Source organism: Anomaloglossus baeobatrachus, chromosome 5 (genome assembly GCF_048569485.1).
Source record: "Anomaloglossus baeobatrachus isolate aAnoBae1 chromosome 5, aAnoBae1.hap1, whole genome shotgun sequence".
NCBI classification, from domain to species: Eukaryota; Metazoa; Chordata; class Amphibia; order Anura; family Aromobatidae; genus Anomaloglossus; species Anomaloglossus baeobatrachus.
Window position 1 is genome coordinate 226,636,184 of NC_134357.1, and position 17,205 is coordinate 226,653,388.

The 17,205-nt window shown below is 48.6% G+C and overlaps 1 protein-coding gene across 1 annotated transcript in view; it reads right to left on the reverse strand.

Annotated features, from left to right (window-relative positions):
• Nucleotides 1–14,105: 14,105 nt before the first annotated feature.
• SMTNL1 (smoothelin like 1) overlaps nt 14,106–17,205 on the reverse strand; it is a 549,144-nt gene continuing 546,044 nt past the window's right edge. Inside the window, exon 6 of the mRNA XM_075349138.1 lies at nt 14,106–14,532. The gene's annotated coding sequence lies outside the window, so the exon portion shown is untranslated. The remainder of the gene's footprint in view (nt 14,533–17,205) is intronic.

Below are 17,205 nucleotides of genomic sequence, written 5' to 3' on the forward strand. Positions count from 1 at the left end.
CTTGCTCCGAAGCGAAGGGGCTCAGGTCCACTCCCATTTGCCCTAAGATGACGCAACTGTTCCATTGATCAGTGGGTTTCTCTTTTCTTTCCATAGAAACAGCCCAAGTCCAGGCTTCCCCTGCCATGGGCTGCAATTCAATCGATTCTGCGGCCGCCACCTCTTCAGGCGCCAGGTAGACATGGGCCAGAACAACTCCCGAGGTCAAGGTGTAGGCCTGTTCACCGGTGTTCACGCAACGGAAAGGGACCCTTCCATTTCTTACTGTTGCTAAAGTGCGAGCCACCAACGGTTCGTCTCCGTTCTCTTCACCACGGTAAGGCTCCACCAACACCTCCATCCCCTCGAGTGTACGGTGGGCCCCGACTGGCAAGGTGAGGACTGTCTCACGATTTGGAGGTAGAGTAATTGTTGTCTGTCTTGGGACTTGAACCCTCCCCACCGGGTAGCGGCTCCCACCATTCTTCCACAGTCCTCGGGCACGGATAAGGTGTTGGAAGACCTTTTGGGCGGGCCTGTTAGCAACGGTTGTCTTCCAGTAATCACAGCCCCCCTTGTTGAAGAGCAACTGGTCTAATTCTTTCAGGACGTTCATGCCAACGATAGCTGGCACCTCTCTGTCGTACCGGCCCTTCGTTAACACAATCCCTTTTTTTGCCTAAGTTCTGCCCACAGGCACGTATGTCCATCCACACGACCCCTACAACCGGAATGGGAAGATTGTTTGCAGCCCTCAGTTTGATATGTGCCCCTTTGTCAATGGATACAGTTTGTCCAAAATGTTGGTAGAAGAACTGTTCTGGCATGGTGGTCACTTGGGACCCAGTATCCATCAGGCATCTTACTTCTTTCCCTTCAAATTCGGCCGTGATCGTCGGCGTGCAGGCTGCTATATCTTCAGGGCGTTGGTTTTCTCTAAGCTCAGTTGGTCTCCCCGCCATGTGCCCATCCATCATGGAGGGAGGCACTAGTTTAACGGCGGTCTTTCTTGAGACGTCTTCCTCTCCGGACAGTGTCGGAATAAATGGTTCCGATTTCCACAGTTCCAACACTGGTAGTCTCCAGCGGGTCTTGATCGTCTCTGCTCGATCTGTCCCCTCTCTTCTTGATAGGTATGCGTGCGGGTATTTGGCCGCGGTGCTGTAGTTCCTACTTCTGACGCCGGGGCTTGCATATTCTTCAGCAACTCCTGTAGAGCAGTAACAGTCTCTTGTAACTGATCCACTTTAGCCTCAAGCTGGCTCGGTTCTCGGCTTTTCTCACCCGGGACTACCTTATGCATACAAACTTCTCCCCAGGCGTTCTGTGGGTCACAATTTTCAGTTTGTGTGCGGGAGACTGCTTCTTCCAATATCTGCTGGAAAGTTAGTTTTTTTTCTACCCTGAGCCGTTCACGGAGGGCACCTTTGATCTTGGGGTTATGTAACCCACGGAGGAATTGATCTCGTAGGGTACGGTCAGCATAACCGGGGGTTTGTGCTAGCTCTGGCTCTGCTGTAAGCATTTGTCTCATTATTCTCTGGAGTGCATTTGCATACTGTGGCAGACCTTCTTCTTCACCCTGCAGCCTGTAGAACAGTTGCGCCTGTAAATCTCCTGCTTCTGGTTTCCCGCCATACACTCTCTCAAGAATCTTCACCACCTGCTCTAACGTCTTTCGTTCACTCTCAGGGAGCAATAAAATGGTCTCTTGAGCATGGCCTTCAAGGGCAATCAACAGTATCTCCCCTTGATTTTCTGCAGTCACTCCTGCTACTCTCAACATGCCCCTCACTCTCTGCGCCCAGTCATGGAGAGGTACATTGCTGCCAGTAAATTTTGGTATATGGGTCAGCATAGCCCCCAGGGACAGTTGCCTTGCTGGTATTCCCCCATCAGGTTGTATTAGAACACCTCCATCAGCGACACCCCCCTGTCCGTCCATTGTTCCGTACCAGCCTGCGTATCCTGCCGACTACGCCAAATGTAATAACCTGCAGGTAACGGGATACGCAAGGACTGCACGGAACCACGGGGGTTAATAAATGCAAATTTAATAATGTATTGCACAACACAGGTGGAGGAAAAGTGAGGGAAGGGAGCACAGCAGTAGAGATAATGCAATATACATACAACTACTTTGAATAGCTTGTCAAAGGTGGGAAGCCTCAGATTGTACTCACAAAAGCAAAACACAGAAATCCTTATTAAACAAAAAAAAAACGCAGAGTCCTTGTTATCTTACTCGTATAACACTGTGCAGAGTCTTTTCCTATCTGTCCCTAACTAAAAGTAGTGTGCACACTTAACTGCAGGTTTCAGCGTGGGGTACCTCGTCACTGTTGGGGCTCGTATTCTGCCGGCAGACACCTCTAAAGTTCAGTCTTTGTCTCGGATCTGTAATTTGCCCGTGCTGTCTGGCTCCTCGCTCCACATCCAGCCTCTTTGGATCTGTGTCTTGGGGAGATGTCACGCAACACTCAGGTACTTGGACCTTGTTCAGCAGGGCAGAATGCAGCCTTGCCTTCTTCCGCACGTCCGGACACACACTTCTCTGCATAAAAACAGCTACCAAACAAAACTAGCTCCTCTGCACATCCTGTTCAGGACTGTACCAAGTAAATCAAGTAGCAGGGGTTTGTGCCCGCTGTTCTTTGTTTTGACAGTAGGTGGCAGCATAACAAGGAAAAGTCCACAGTCTTCTAACCTATATATGTAAATGTTAACAGATCTTACACACACTCTTGGCATTCTGTTGATGAGTTTCAAGAGGTAGTCACCAGAAATGGGTTTCCAACAGTCTTGAAGGAGTTCACAGAGATGCTTAGCACTTGTTGGTCCTTTTACCTTCACTCTGCGGTGTAGCTCACCCCAAACCATCTCGATTGGGTTCAAGTCTAGTGACTGTGGAGACCAGGTCATCTGGCATAGCACCCCATCACTCTCCTTCTTGGTCAAATAGCACTTAAACAGCCTGGAGGTGTGTTTGGGGTCATTTTCCTGTTGAAAAAGAAATGATGGTCCAACTAAACACAAACCGGATGGAATAGCATGCCGCTGCAAGATGTTGTGGTAGGCATTCTGGTTCTGTATGCCTTCAATTTTGAATAGATCCCCAACAGTGTCACCAGCAAAGCACCCCCACATCATCACACCTCCTCCTCCATGCTTCACGGTGGGAACCAGCCATGTAGAGTCCATCCGTTCACCTTTTCTACAAAGACACAGTGGTTGGATCCAAAGATCTCAAATTTGGACTCATCAGACCAAAGCACAGATTTCCACTGATCTAATGTCCATTCCTTGTGTTCTTTAGCCCAAACAAGTCTCTTCTGCTTGTTATCTGTCCTTAGCATTGGTTTCCTAGCAGCTATTTTACCATGAAGGCCTGCTGCACAAAGTCCCCTCTTAACAGTTGTTCTAGAGATGAGAAGGTGTGTCCAAACTTTTGGTCTGTACTGTATATTTCACACACACACACACACACACACACACACACACACACACACACACAAACACTAATATATATATATACACACACACAGCTCTGTCAAAAATTAAGAGACCACTGCAAAATGTTCAGTCTTTCTGATGTTTCTATTTATAGGTATATTTTTGAGGAAAATGTAAATTGCTCTTTTATTCTATAAAATACTGACAACATGTCTCCGAATTCCCAAGCAAAAAATGTTGCATTTATTTTCTGAAAGTGAGAAATGGTCAAAATAACAAAAAAAATCATTGCTTTCAGACCTCAAATAATGCAAAGAAAGCAAGTTCATAATCCATTTAGAAACAACAATACTAATATTTTAACTCAGTAACAGTTCAGAAACCAATATTTTGTGGAATAACCATGATTTTTAATCACAGCTTTCATGCGTCCCGGCATGATTTCCATCAGTCTTTCACATTGCTTTTGGCTGACCCTATGCCACTCCTGGCCAGTAGAATGAGGTGTACTCTGGTTGGAATTCAAGTGACACTGGAATTAACATGTAGACAAGCTGATTTTTATAAAATTGTGCAGTGGTCACTACATTTTTGCCACAGCTATAATATCTATCTATATGTATATATACATATATATACACACACACCTAAAGTGTTAGCACCCTTGTAGCTGTTCCAGAAAATGAAGTATCAATGAAGTATTTCCCTCAAACAAAAAACAATAAATCAGAAAATTAAAAATATACTCCCTTTACCACCCTCTCTACATAATACACCTTCTACACCTCCCCTCTCCATAATACCCCTACACACACTGCCCCTCTGTATAATATACCCTACACAATGCCCCTGTGCATAATATCCCCCACACACAGCCCATCTGTATAATCTCTCCCCACACACACTGCTCCTCTTTATAATATCCCCCACACATAGTGCTCCTCTGTATAATATCCCCCCATACACACACTGCATTTCTGTATAATATCCCCACACGCACACTGCTCCTCTGTATAATATACCCACACACACACTGCTCCTCTGGATAATATACCCCGCACGCACACTGGCCCTCTGTGAAATATACACACACACACTGCTCCTCTATATAATATCCCTCAAGTACGCCGCCCCTTTGTATACTATCTCCCCACACAAGCTGCCCTTATATATAATTTTATATATATATATATATATATATATATATATAAAATTATATATCCTCTTACACACACTGCCCCTCTGTATATTGCCCCCACACATTACGTTTCTATACACCATCCCTCCTCACACGCACAAACATTGCTCCACTGTATTATATCCTCCTGGTGTATATGTCCTCCTCCTGGTATATATGTCCCCTTGCTGATATATGTGTGTCCATCCTTGGCCCTGCCTGGTATGTATGTCCCCATCCTGGTTTATTGTCCCCTTCCTAGCATAGATGTCCTACTCCTGGTAAAAACCAGGAGGGTCCCAGGATGGGGACATATATACCAGGAGGAGGAACTATATACCAGGAAGGGGACAGAAACTAGGATGGAGACATATATACCAGAATATGCCCAGGAGGGGAAAATACATACCTAGAGGGGCCCATAATGGGATATATACCAGGATGGGGCCAAATAAACCAGCATGGGGACATATATACCAGGAGGGTCCCAGGATGGGACATATATATGTCCCCATGCTGGTTTATTTGCCCCATCCTGGTATATATGTCCCATCCTGGGCCCCTCCTGGTATGTATTTTCCACTCCTGGGCATATTCTGGTATATATGTCTCCATCCTAGTTTCTGTCCCCTTCCTGGTATATATTTCCTCCTCCTGGTATATATATCCCCATCCTGGTTTATTTGTCCTCTTCCCAGAATATATGTCCCTATCCTGGGCCCCTCCTGGGCATATTCTGGCATATATGTCTCCTTCCTGGTTTTTGTCCCCATCCTGGTATATATGCTCTCCTTGTATATATGTCCCCTTCCTGAGCCTCTCCTTGTATATTTGTCTGGCACAAAAAGTAAAAAAAATTACTCACCCTCCCCAGCTCCCACATCATGCAGCGTCCTCTCTGAGCCGTGATGCATTTCAGCTATATGTACACTCTCTGACACACACACAGCTGAAGCAAGGAAGGGACTGGGGTCAGCGGGCTCCCCCATCATATTCAGCTCATAGAGCTCTTACCTTTTCCAGCCAGATGCCGCATCCTCGCAACCTCCACATTGCCTGCAGCAGTGTGATGAGGTCACAGAGTGATGACCTCATCACACTGCTGCATGCTGGGATGTGAGATGCCATGCCAGCGCACTGCTCTGCTCCAATGACCTTGCTTCCACCACATGGCTAATTTGCATGCAATGCCCTAGAAGGGCTTCACATCAAATTAGCCATATGCAGTGGCTGAAGTGACACTGCCGAACCCTCTGCTGCAGCTCTGACTGGGGCCTGGTGAAGAAGGGGGCCCAGGCTCGGGGCTTCCATAAAGCTAAGTAATTACCCCCGGCCCGGACGGGTCCCACCCCTTCACCGGGCCCCATACACCAGTCATGGTATCGCGTTTAAAGAGCCCCTGATGTGCCTAAACAGCAGAGAGCCCCACAGGTGACCCTATATTGCAACTGATCAGGTGTTGTGTATGTGAAATATATAATGTACTTTACATGACTCACATATATGAACACATCAGGTTGGCATATGTGAGTTGTGTAGAGTATGTCAGGTTGTCATATGTAAATTTAGTAGTCCATGGAAGTGTGGTAAACTTTGAAGCATTCCAGATTTTTTGGCCTGAGTATAAAAAGTAGGTGTTGCATTGCCAAGTGGTGTTTTTTCTTTTCCCCTTCTGTGACACACTCAACACCTTTTTTGTGACCTTCCTCTCTTAGCCATTTGAGGGACCTCACCTGGGAAATGTTGTCCTGGTACTACACGGGCACCTTCGTTACACATCTACTGAGGCCCACTCCTTTCTGACTTCCAAACATTAGGGCCTTGATCACTATCTCCTGGAACTGAAGGAATGTGCCAGTCTGGCCAGCACATCATGATAGCTGCACAGCCAGGTTTTTGTACCATATGTTAGCTGTGCGCATGGTACTGTAGGGCTGGGGGACATGACCAGAGAGATCAACTCCACCCATGTTCTTGCTGTAACCCAGGACACAGTCTATCTTGGGAACCTGTGTTGATGAACCTCATACATTGGTGGGGGTGCTGCCATTACCTTATATTGTGGCCAAGAAAAGGACATCTATCTTGTACGTGACCACAAGCATGTTGTCGATACCTTGAGCTTTACTCTCACACTTTCTGAGCAGCTGCCTAATTGGTGACCTAGAGAGGCCCCTCTGGTTTTTGCACATAGTACCGCATGTTTCGATAGCATTGGCAGAGAGGGACTTGAAATGTGGGATGTTAGTGTAAAAGTTATCTACTTAGAGGTGATAACCCTGATACAACAGTGAGTGCAGCAAGTCCCACACAATTTTCCCAATCACTCCCATGACAGGGGGGCATTCAGGGTGTTAAATCCGGGTGTCCTTCCCTTCATAAACTCTAAATCTGTGGGCCCTCTTACAGGGTAGGTATTGTTGGAATTTTAGCCTCCCCTTGAAATGTACGAGGAACTCATCTATGCAGATGTCTCTTTGGGAAATGTACACCTCAACAGATTTGTTGCTGAAGTAATCAATGACCAACCAAATTTTGAAGTCAATCAAAACTGGGGTCATCTCGGGTAGGACATTGTGCATTACCGTTGAAATTGAAAAATTTGTAAATGACCTCAAAGCGTTTTTAGATCATAGCCATATGGAACACTGAAGTGTTGTATAAATCATCAACTTTCCAATATTACTGAATTTCTGGCTTTTTCACTATCCCCATTTGAAGATTAGGGCTCCAAAAAGTCACAATTGTTACTGCATCTACGAGAGTCAAGTTACAAAATGATGAAGAGGGGTTTGGGGACAAAATGTTGAGTATACAAATTTGTCTGAACTACCATGAGATTTACAAAATCCTCAGAGCAAAAGAATTTGAAAAAGTTAATTTCAGTGAGGTCGGGAGTGTCAAATTGAATTCCAGATTAGGCACAAAATCAGGAATCTGGGAGTCAGAATTTTTGTTAGGAAAGGTACATGGGGGGAGTGGGGTCATCACTGATGGGGATGGGTTGTCACTATTGGAGGGTTCTGGCTCATTGGCTGTCCTGGGGCCTCTGCGTTGGGTTACAGTATTAGTGGAGATAGAGGAGAAGGAGGAAAAATTAAAGGAGAATGGGATCCTCTCCCTCACTGTCCGTGTCAGAGGTAGGAGCATGTTTCATTTGCTGAATACAGTCTTTGGGACAAGCAGGATATTTTATTCTCTGTGTGGTATGTGTGTAAAATAATCACATTTTTTTCAGGGGTGTGTGGCATAATAAAATGTTATTAGGATAGAAGAAAGAAAAAAAGAATGGAATAAAAAAAATCTACAAAGAGAAAGATAAAAAAAAGCTAAATAGATGACAGTTGGAGTCACTCGGTAATTGTTTTTACTAAGTTACGCTAAATGTAATTCTATGCAGTAAAAAAAAAAAATTACATTTCTGAAACTATAATTACTAAATGGACGTCAGTAGAAAAAAAATTACTGCACCTTGGCAACTATCTGATGCTAAACCATACTATTTATTAAAAAAATACTGTAGTAGACCGACTACTAGAGTATATTTTAAGTGTCTCTAATCTAGCCCTATAAACTAATCTAAATTATTTTTGACTCTATAATAATACTCGTGTTTACACTTTACTACCTGACACTAACCCTGACTTTGAGTGAAAAATACTGTTGTAGATGCTAAATTAATATTTCTAATTGATTGTTTTTTTACACTACAAAAAAACTTAACAACCAGATGGCAATCAGTGATGTGCATCACTGATCAGTGGAGAACAACTGCAGAATGCATGCATTTATATGATGCAAAAAGGGAGGGAGGGGAGGCTTTTTTTTCTTTTCTAAGACAAAAGCGAGCACAGGCACCAATCAGTGATGTGCATCACTGATCAGTCCTGGCCAAAAGCGAACACGGATGCCGATCAGTGATGTGTGTCACTGATCTATGCTCGGCGGCTGTAGGACGCACGATTGGAGGTGATGCTAAAAAAAATAATACCAAAAACAGAGCGATCAAGTACTGATCAGCACTCTGCAGCAAAGGGGGGGGGGGGGTCAAGAAGGGGTTAGGGAGAGAGGGGAAAGAGGGATAGAGGGATTGGGGTGGACTGGAGAAGAGCAAGATGTAACGCCCTATTTGGCATTCTTGCACTGTCCTGCTCCATTCCCCGGCAGGATGCAGGCACTCTCACCTTCCCGGCTGTTCAGCGGTAGTTGCTCCATCCCAGTTCCCTGCAGTAGCCTCCTGGGGCCTGAGCACACCACACAGACCTCCTGGGGGGGGGCTCTTATAACGTGCGGACCTTGTCTTAAAGGACCACTAAGCCCTAACCCGGACATGCCTCTCAGCTTATGGCTGAGAGGAATCAGGTATTTAAGACACCTTTCCCTTAAGAAAGGTGCCTGGGTAAAGTGGTCCACATGTTGTTAGTTCTCAGGTCCCTAAGTGCTGCTGTTTAGTACTGTGTTCCACATTGCTAATACCGTTCTATGTTCCAGTACCTGACATATCTGTTGCCGCTGCTGTATTGTACCCTGTCAGTCCAGCCAGCTGTACCCAATGTTGCTGCATCATTCCATATCGGCCAAGTCTGCCGCATCAGCCATCCAGGCTGCACCTACTATATCAGTGACTGTCCAGGTCCATACTCCTGGAGCCAGCTGTTGTAGGTCCACTCTGATTGACTGGCATCTGGTTTCCACCTGCACCGTAACATCCTCACATTTAGACCGGGCCAGCGTCAGCAACCAGCACACCTGGGCAAGTTCCGGGGCCCTCAAAAGCCGGGGGCCCATTTGCGGTTGGCAGAAGCTGGTAGGTCACTATCTTTCCTGTGGCACCCAGGCAGATTTCTGGGGATCTCAGCCCACTCTTTTCTGGCTGCTGGCCCTTTAAACATGCCAAGCATGCACTTCCCAGACCTCAGCGTATGTGTATGCCCCCAGACCTCAGCGTCCCCCAGTATGTGTGACGCCCTGGCAGGACCAAGTAGTCACACGTTAGGCCCCCGCATAACACCATCACTCACAGGGTTACACACAGCCGACCTGAAACCCTAGACACACCCCTCAGGGCAAGACATGCACAGCAGTGGGTGGGACCAGGTGGTTAGGAAACGCCCACCTAGGGGTCTAAGGATAACTGTGGAAAAAAAGGAGCAAAAATAGGGTCTTACCCGGTATGACACGTGGGGGCAAGTGTGGGTTAGTACACTCACCTGAAGGGGTTGTGCAAGTCACAACCCCTATGAAGGCACGTAGTAAATGTGGAAGGCAGCGGTCCCGCAGTGTAGATATATTCCAAGAGGTAGAGCAGAAAGCAGGTTTCAAAATCCGCGCCAGGCCACAAAGAATCCAGATGCTTGTTAGTAAATCCTTTCTTTATTTGTTTTTTTTTTAATTTTTTTTTTTACAGGTCTACGCGTTTCGAGGACATATCCGTCCTCATCATCAGGACAAAGTACAAAGAAAGACCTGAAAAAAACAAATAAAGAAAGGATTTACTAACAAGCATCTGGATTCTTTGTGGCCTGGCGCGGATTTTGAAACCTGCTTTCTGCTCTACCTCTTGGAATACACTTAGGGGTCTAGACAGCCCTGGCGGGAAACAGAGGAGAGACGTCTAGAGTTCAAGTTGAGAGGAGTAGAGGCTGGGGCTAGGTGTAGCGCCAGCGGAGGTGAAGCTCAAGTTGTCTGGTGCCAGGGTCGGAACCCTGGTGCCTTGGCTAGGTGGTCTCCGTCCGCAGATGATGGGAAGACGGCAGCCGGAGATCCGAGGTGGACCGGGACAGGGTTGTAGCCCGCTGGTACCGACACCGGAGAACTGACCCAGAAACCGTACACAGAGGGGGTACTTGGACCCTGAAGCCAGGACCGGAAACAATGGCCTAGCTAATTAACCAATTGGTTGGGACAGGACCTAAAATCCTGCCTTTAAAGTCCCGAAAGCAGACAACCACTCACAGAGAGGGATAGGGCAACCACCAGGGCCCAGGAGATCCCATGGGTCAGCGTCAGCGGGCAAGGCTCCTCAGGTACATAACAAGCTGGGAGCGGACTCCCGTGTTCCATACCGGGCAGTCCATAACAAACAAAACAGTGCAGAGGGAAAGACGGCGACCACCAGTCCGGGTGGGGGACCAGAGTACAACTGGCCACGGAGGCCGGCCACCAGCACCTTGGTTTACCAAAAGACTCGTGTGATTTATTCAACTGCGAGTAACCAAACATCCCCTGGTACGTCCGGGCGCGCCAGCGCCTGCCATCGCCATCCCCTGCACAGAGCCATTGGGTCCCAGGGCAACCATCCCTACCCACAGAGGAGTTAACATCCAGCTGCCATTACATCTCCCCCGGGTGTCCCACAACAGCAGCGGTGGTGCCACACTTCATCACACACCGTGGGTGGTGTCACGAACTGAATACGTCCAAGTCCGTACAATTACGTCCCCCTTTTCATTTGGCGTGTCCGTGTGACCTCCGGGTCCGGAGGATCCCTTGAGCCACACATCGGGTCCGGATCCAAGCAGCTCGGCTGCTACAGGCGTGGGGGTGGCATATATGGCCCCCAGGCCCCAGTATGTGTATGTGACGCCCTGACAAAATCAGGGTGTCACAGATGACTGCACCCCTCTTCCAGGTGCAGGATTCCCTTCTCCTTGGCCCTCCATCACAACCCCACATATAGGTACATAACACCAGCCAGCAAAGCCTAGTCACCCCCCATGACAATAGGGACACACCAGTGGGCGGGGCTAAGCAGATGGAGACGCCCACCTAGGGGTTCTGAGGTGTTATGGGAGGGAACAAGTCAGTGAAGCTTAGGAGGAGAAGCAGAGAGGAGCGTGAAGTGACAGGGTAGTCAGGGGTTGGAGCCACCGGACTACTGACTAGGTGGCAGTCGGCAGACAGGGCCACAGGTGTTGAAGATCCAGTCGTGGGAGACCTTAAGTGGACCGGGGCAGGGTGGGAGCCCACCGGTATCGACAACGGGAATCCGGTCCGGAGGCCGTGCACGACAGGGTACTTGGATCCTAGAGTAAGGACAGCTTCAAGCACCTTTCTAATTGACCAGCTGGGGACAAGATTTCAGGTCTTGTCCCACAGGAGGCCAAGATAGAGCGAGAGGGAAGCCCAACGAGGGGGATAGGGCTCCGCAATTGCCTGCGAAGATCCCATGGGTCAGTTCTCGCGGGCCACAGCTCCCAACAAACAGTATCACCGGCAATGGACTTCCCCGTTTCATGCGGAGTAGTCACCAACAAGGAGACAAACACTAAGTGCAGGAGGAAGGGACCCCTGTTTGCTGTACCAGGGTGTGGGACCCGAACACTCCCGCCGGAGGTCACCGGTCACTGGCAATTTGGTTTACCATCTGGACTCGGTGTACTCACAGTTCCTCAATAACTTCACACAAATACCACCCGGTCCAGCCTGCAGATTGCGCTCTGCAGCTCCATCCCACCTGCATTGGGTCCCCGGGACAACACCTCCCTTACCTGTGGAGGGGATAACACCCAGCTGCCCTACTCCATCAGTCCCAGGCATCACCTCCAGCGGCGGTGGCACCAATAATCACCTTACACCACGGGTGGCGTCACTGACAAAACCTTCCCTATATAGAAATCCCCTTTTTTACTTGCGGGCGACAGACGGGTGCTCAGGCCCGGGTTCGGCTTCCCCTCGAGCCACCGTCATGACCCCGGATCCGAGCGTCTCGAGCAGCCTCTCTGCCGTGGTCTGTCCCCTGCCCGCAACATGTATACCCCCCAGGCCCCAGTATGTGTATGCCCCCCACTGACCCTGTTAAGGATATGAAGATTGATGGAAATATCCAAAATGGCTCCAGACTACTCTAATGCACACATAAGAAAATAGATTCCATTTTGTTTCTATAGTTTCCATTTTGTCTTAAAGGTAATGAAGTCAGAGGGCTCAGCTTGCACTGATGGGTGGGGAAGGTTCACATTTCTGTTCACGACGCTATTTTTTCTATTGGTGCATAGTTCAGATGGACAAGGCCATTGCCTTTGAGTTTATATAAACTGGTTACATCCATTAATAAAGCAGAATTCTTTGAGTACACCATACTTTGACTTCCCAAGCGCTTGTAAAACAAGTCTTATTAATTTGGAGTTCCAGAGGCATACAAGGAGCATATTTCACTCACAACATCATGAGACTTTTTCTTCTTTTTATTATGATTAAGCTTATTACAAAGCTTGGAAATATGAATATATATATATGTTGCTGTTATTATAATAAGGCTTTAATTGCAGTCTCACCGAAAGCAAGTAATCCCACGAATGTCTTTATGTAAATGTTGGTACTTCCTAAATAAAATCAGTCCAGTTCTGCTTTTGACAAACGATTTGGTAGTTCTTTGCATGCATACTTTTGATTCCTAATTTGGCAGCAGGCAATTATGAAAGATTGTGTACCCATAGAGTACACCTCCTGATCAGCCCCAGTAGTGTGTATGCCACCCACTGGCCCCTAATGTGTATGTGTGGCACCCCTGAGGCTCCAGTTGCCACAGAATATTGCACTTTACCCGAGGCGAATATTGCACCTTAAATAAAGAGGGGGTTAATCACCGGTGTTCCACATTCACACTTTACATACAGCTTAGGAGCCTTCTCACAAGGGAAGGTTGGCTCAGGGTAGGCAGGGGGGGTGGCCATCACGAGGCATGGGACTTCCCCGGTCACTGAAGCCAGCCACCTGGGGGGCTGGCTTCAACTTGGTGTAGAACTAGGAGCAAACTCACACAAACTTCAGTCAGTCTACCCGGAACACCAGTTGGGGGACACAACACCATCACCACTTGCTACTCTTCTGTTCACGGGGCCTGCAGTTTGGAGCTCTCAGCCCAGGATCCTCATGGATGGAAGGACAACTCTGACAAAGGACTTTCTTCTTCCAAACACTAGTGACTGCTTCTAACTTATCCGAGGTCGACGAGGCACATCACAGCGGGTGACCAGTACTACCTGGGCGAGCGGCACAAAGAGTGAATAAAGACACCTGGAACTTCAGCATCTGAGTCAGACTCTTATTACCGGCGCCGCCACCCCGTGCCAAAGGACTTCGCCATCACTACTCCCCTCACTCCTTCCCGGGGCCCGCTCCGCCTGTGAGGAGCGATACCATCTTCGGCTGCTTCCGCCCTGGAGGACAGCGACAGCAGTGGTGGCTAATCTTTGGCCGCGTACCACAAGTGGCGTCACGACAATCTTCTGCCACTGCGACATCCCAGACCATCACTCCGGCCCGGTGACGAGTATTTCAGGTACGAGGTCCCGTGCCTGATTACCCCCTGCTCCCTGGGTGCTACATTCTGGCGTCACAAACAGGATCTTGTGCCCAGGCCAAAAACCTGGGTACTTTTACGCTCACCATTGAACAGCGAGCATGGACTTATGGACCCACTAGACCACAGCTGAGCTGTGGTAGCTGACCTCAGGCAGGACACAGAAGAGCATAGGTGGTGAGTAATAGACAAGTTTTATTGACAATCACGAAACAGGTGAGAAATGCAGCAATGACCGGGAGAGGCTTCACCGGACCATGCACCGGACTCCCTTGGAGGAGCAACCATGAGCGAACCCCTATACAGGGGCTGTCCAGCACAACACCAGGGGCCCAAATGCACTTCTTCAAGATGATGGTTACGACTCACCGCGTCACAGGGATAATGCAAAGTCTAAGGGTAGTGCGTCCGGACAGTGGCACGGCACAACGTGGCAAGGCACAGCATACGTGCAGATCTAGTGGAAGTGGCTTCTCCGCATTCGGTACAGCAGATGCGACTTGACTCTGTGGACTTGAAACCGGATGTAAAGTTTGGCACCAAGGATTAGGCACAGCTTACGGATTCTTTAGGCATCAAAGAAGCAGTGACTCCGGAGACACAGCAAACGTGGGTAATTCTAAGGATAGGAAAAGGCACATTAGTAAGAGGCACAGGAAGAGGTATGAAGCACGACTCCTATACTGACAATATACCTAAGGATATGAAAAGTTGCCCAAGCACTTCCCATAAGGGGAGGATGCTTTATATACATGGAGCTGCTCAGCAATAGGCTAGGAGTGAAATTCACTCAGGACAGCTCTGCACTAACAGGACCAGCAATAATGTCACAGGGAGGGGAAGAGTCAGAGATCACATGATCCTTAGTGTATGCTGAACTCTGCTATGTTACTATGAGTACCGGAGAGCAGGGAACGTTCCCTGCGGAAGCGCTCTGAAAAAGGTAGGTACAGGATGGTCAGGAGCTGTTCCACCCCCGGTGATGCTGCGGAACGCCCCTGGTCTCCATGGCCAGCGGGGACCGGAACCACAGTGCTTGTGGAAGGCACAGGATGGGTCATGACAGTACTGTGCGCCTTACTGGACTGTGTTTAACATTTTTGCTTAAATAGGACAATCGCCATTAGTCATTTTGCGCAAGAAAAGAAGGGGCATGTCATCGTGGGCGGTATCCGTAAAGAGCGCGAAATCGTGGGTGGAGCTCAAAACGAGCGCCAAAATGAGCCCCACTGCCAGCAGTTGACAAGAAACTGGAGAATGGCAGAGACATGTCCAGGGAGGAAAGAGACCAAAACATCCCTGTTGCCAGACCCACAGCAATGGCAACGGGGCAACGTGGCTCCCCAAGTATTCTGAGGAGGCCTTTACCCTGGCTGATTTCAAGGAGATACTTTACAGTTTATTCCGGGTGTTCCCTTTGACGGAGAATCAGGCGGCCAATGTCATTATTGGTCAATTACATAGGTAAGGATGGTTGACCTCGGGGAGATCAACATCCAACACCGGAGACACCATCACGTGTTTCTCAAGAAGTGACACTAGAACAAGGCCCCCTGGGAAACTATACAAAACAAGAATGCTGCGGAGACACCATCATGTTTCTCAACGCTGGCAGGAAACTAGCCAGGTCTTTTACCGGGAAGGAACAACCACGGGAAGACCAGTCTACAGTCAAGGAAACCGCCTATACCAAAACATGGTATCCATCCACAGACAGCTGTTTCGGGGAATTTGCCTCTCATCAGTGTGGAGTAGGAAACTGGCTAGTGGGAGCAATGCCTAGTAGAAGACTACATCAGATGGTTGACCTCGGGGAGATCAACATCCAACCCTGCGGAGACACCATCACATGTTTCTCAACGCAGTGACACTAGAAACAGCTGTCTGTGGATGGATACCATGTTTTGGTATAGGTGGTTTCCTTGACTGGAGAATGCCCTTCTCGTGGTTGTTCCTTTCCAGTGAAAGACCTGGCTAGTTTCCTGCCAGCGTTGAGAAACATGTGATGGTGTCTCCGTAGCATTCTTGTTTTGCATTATTGGTCAATTGATCGCGGCAGCCCGACGTGCAGTCAAATCTTAGCCGGAGATTGATAAAAGAGGGGCAAAGAACATTCTTGCAAGACTCAAGGAAACCTTTCATACTCGTACAGCAGCTGAGATAAAAATGCGGTTCTACGGATGTAAGGCCAGACCACCCCATGACAACGATGAGGATCTGCCCCCTGGCCCAGCAACGAGTAGGTTAAAACACCTGCCCCGTGGGGCGCTACATTTGGCATCGTGAACAGGATATTCGTGTCCGCGACAAACAGGTACTGTGTGCCATTACAAACTGTGTGAAATCTACTTGTTTGAAAGCAGTGCCCGCCATTGCTGCGCAGGAAGAAAGAGGCACGAAGAGAAAGCCCTCCACGAAAGCAGTTGCGCATTAACTCCCTGCTTTTCCAAATAAGTGATGAACCTAGCTGAGGTTCACCAAGGGGGAGGGAAGATGTCTAATTCAGACAGGAACCAGGCTGCCATGACCACCACAGCAACAGTGATGCCGCTTTTCATGCCTTATATACCGGGAGCGACATGGCTGCCACAGTATTCCGGACAGGTGCATGACTTGAGTGACTTCCATGAGAGACTGAGATATGTTTGCTGTGTACCCCTTGCTGAGAGTCAGAGGGCAAGGGTCCTGCTTGGTCAGCTAACCGGTAAGGCCCAGCGGGAGGCTAAGACTTGGCCAGATACTGATAAAGGAACTGTAGATTAAGTTATGGCGCAGCTGAGGACCGCTTTGATACTCGCATGGCCGCAGAGCTAAAAGTAGAATTCTTTGGATGCAAGCAAGGTACAGTATACGGGACTACGCTTTGAACTTCCAGTAGGCGCTGAGGGCTGTGAGGCAAGCGGATCCTGGAGGTGTGAGTGAAGGACATCGGCAGCTGACCGAGCAGTTTATCGGGGGGCTCTTGTCTCCTGATCACTGGACCCAGCTGTGCATTCTGGCCTGGAGACCCCTAACCTGGACTTTACCCAACTTAAATACTGGGCCCTCTGGGTGCTGCAAGACACGGCTTCGGGTGTTACAACTCCTTCCCGACTGCCTGCCATCACATACCCGGAGGAGGTGCCGCCCACCCTGACCACGGTGGAGGCGGATGCCTAGAGCCTGGGAAGAAGTTCATCTGCAGACCTGAGGCTCCAGGTTCACGAACTAACTAAAAATGTTGCCACCCTAACCAAAGCTGTACAAGTGCTGCAGATGACTCCGCAGCCGGCAAACATCGGGTTGCCCATCC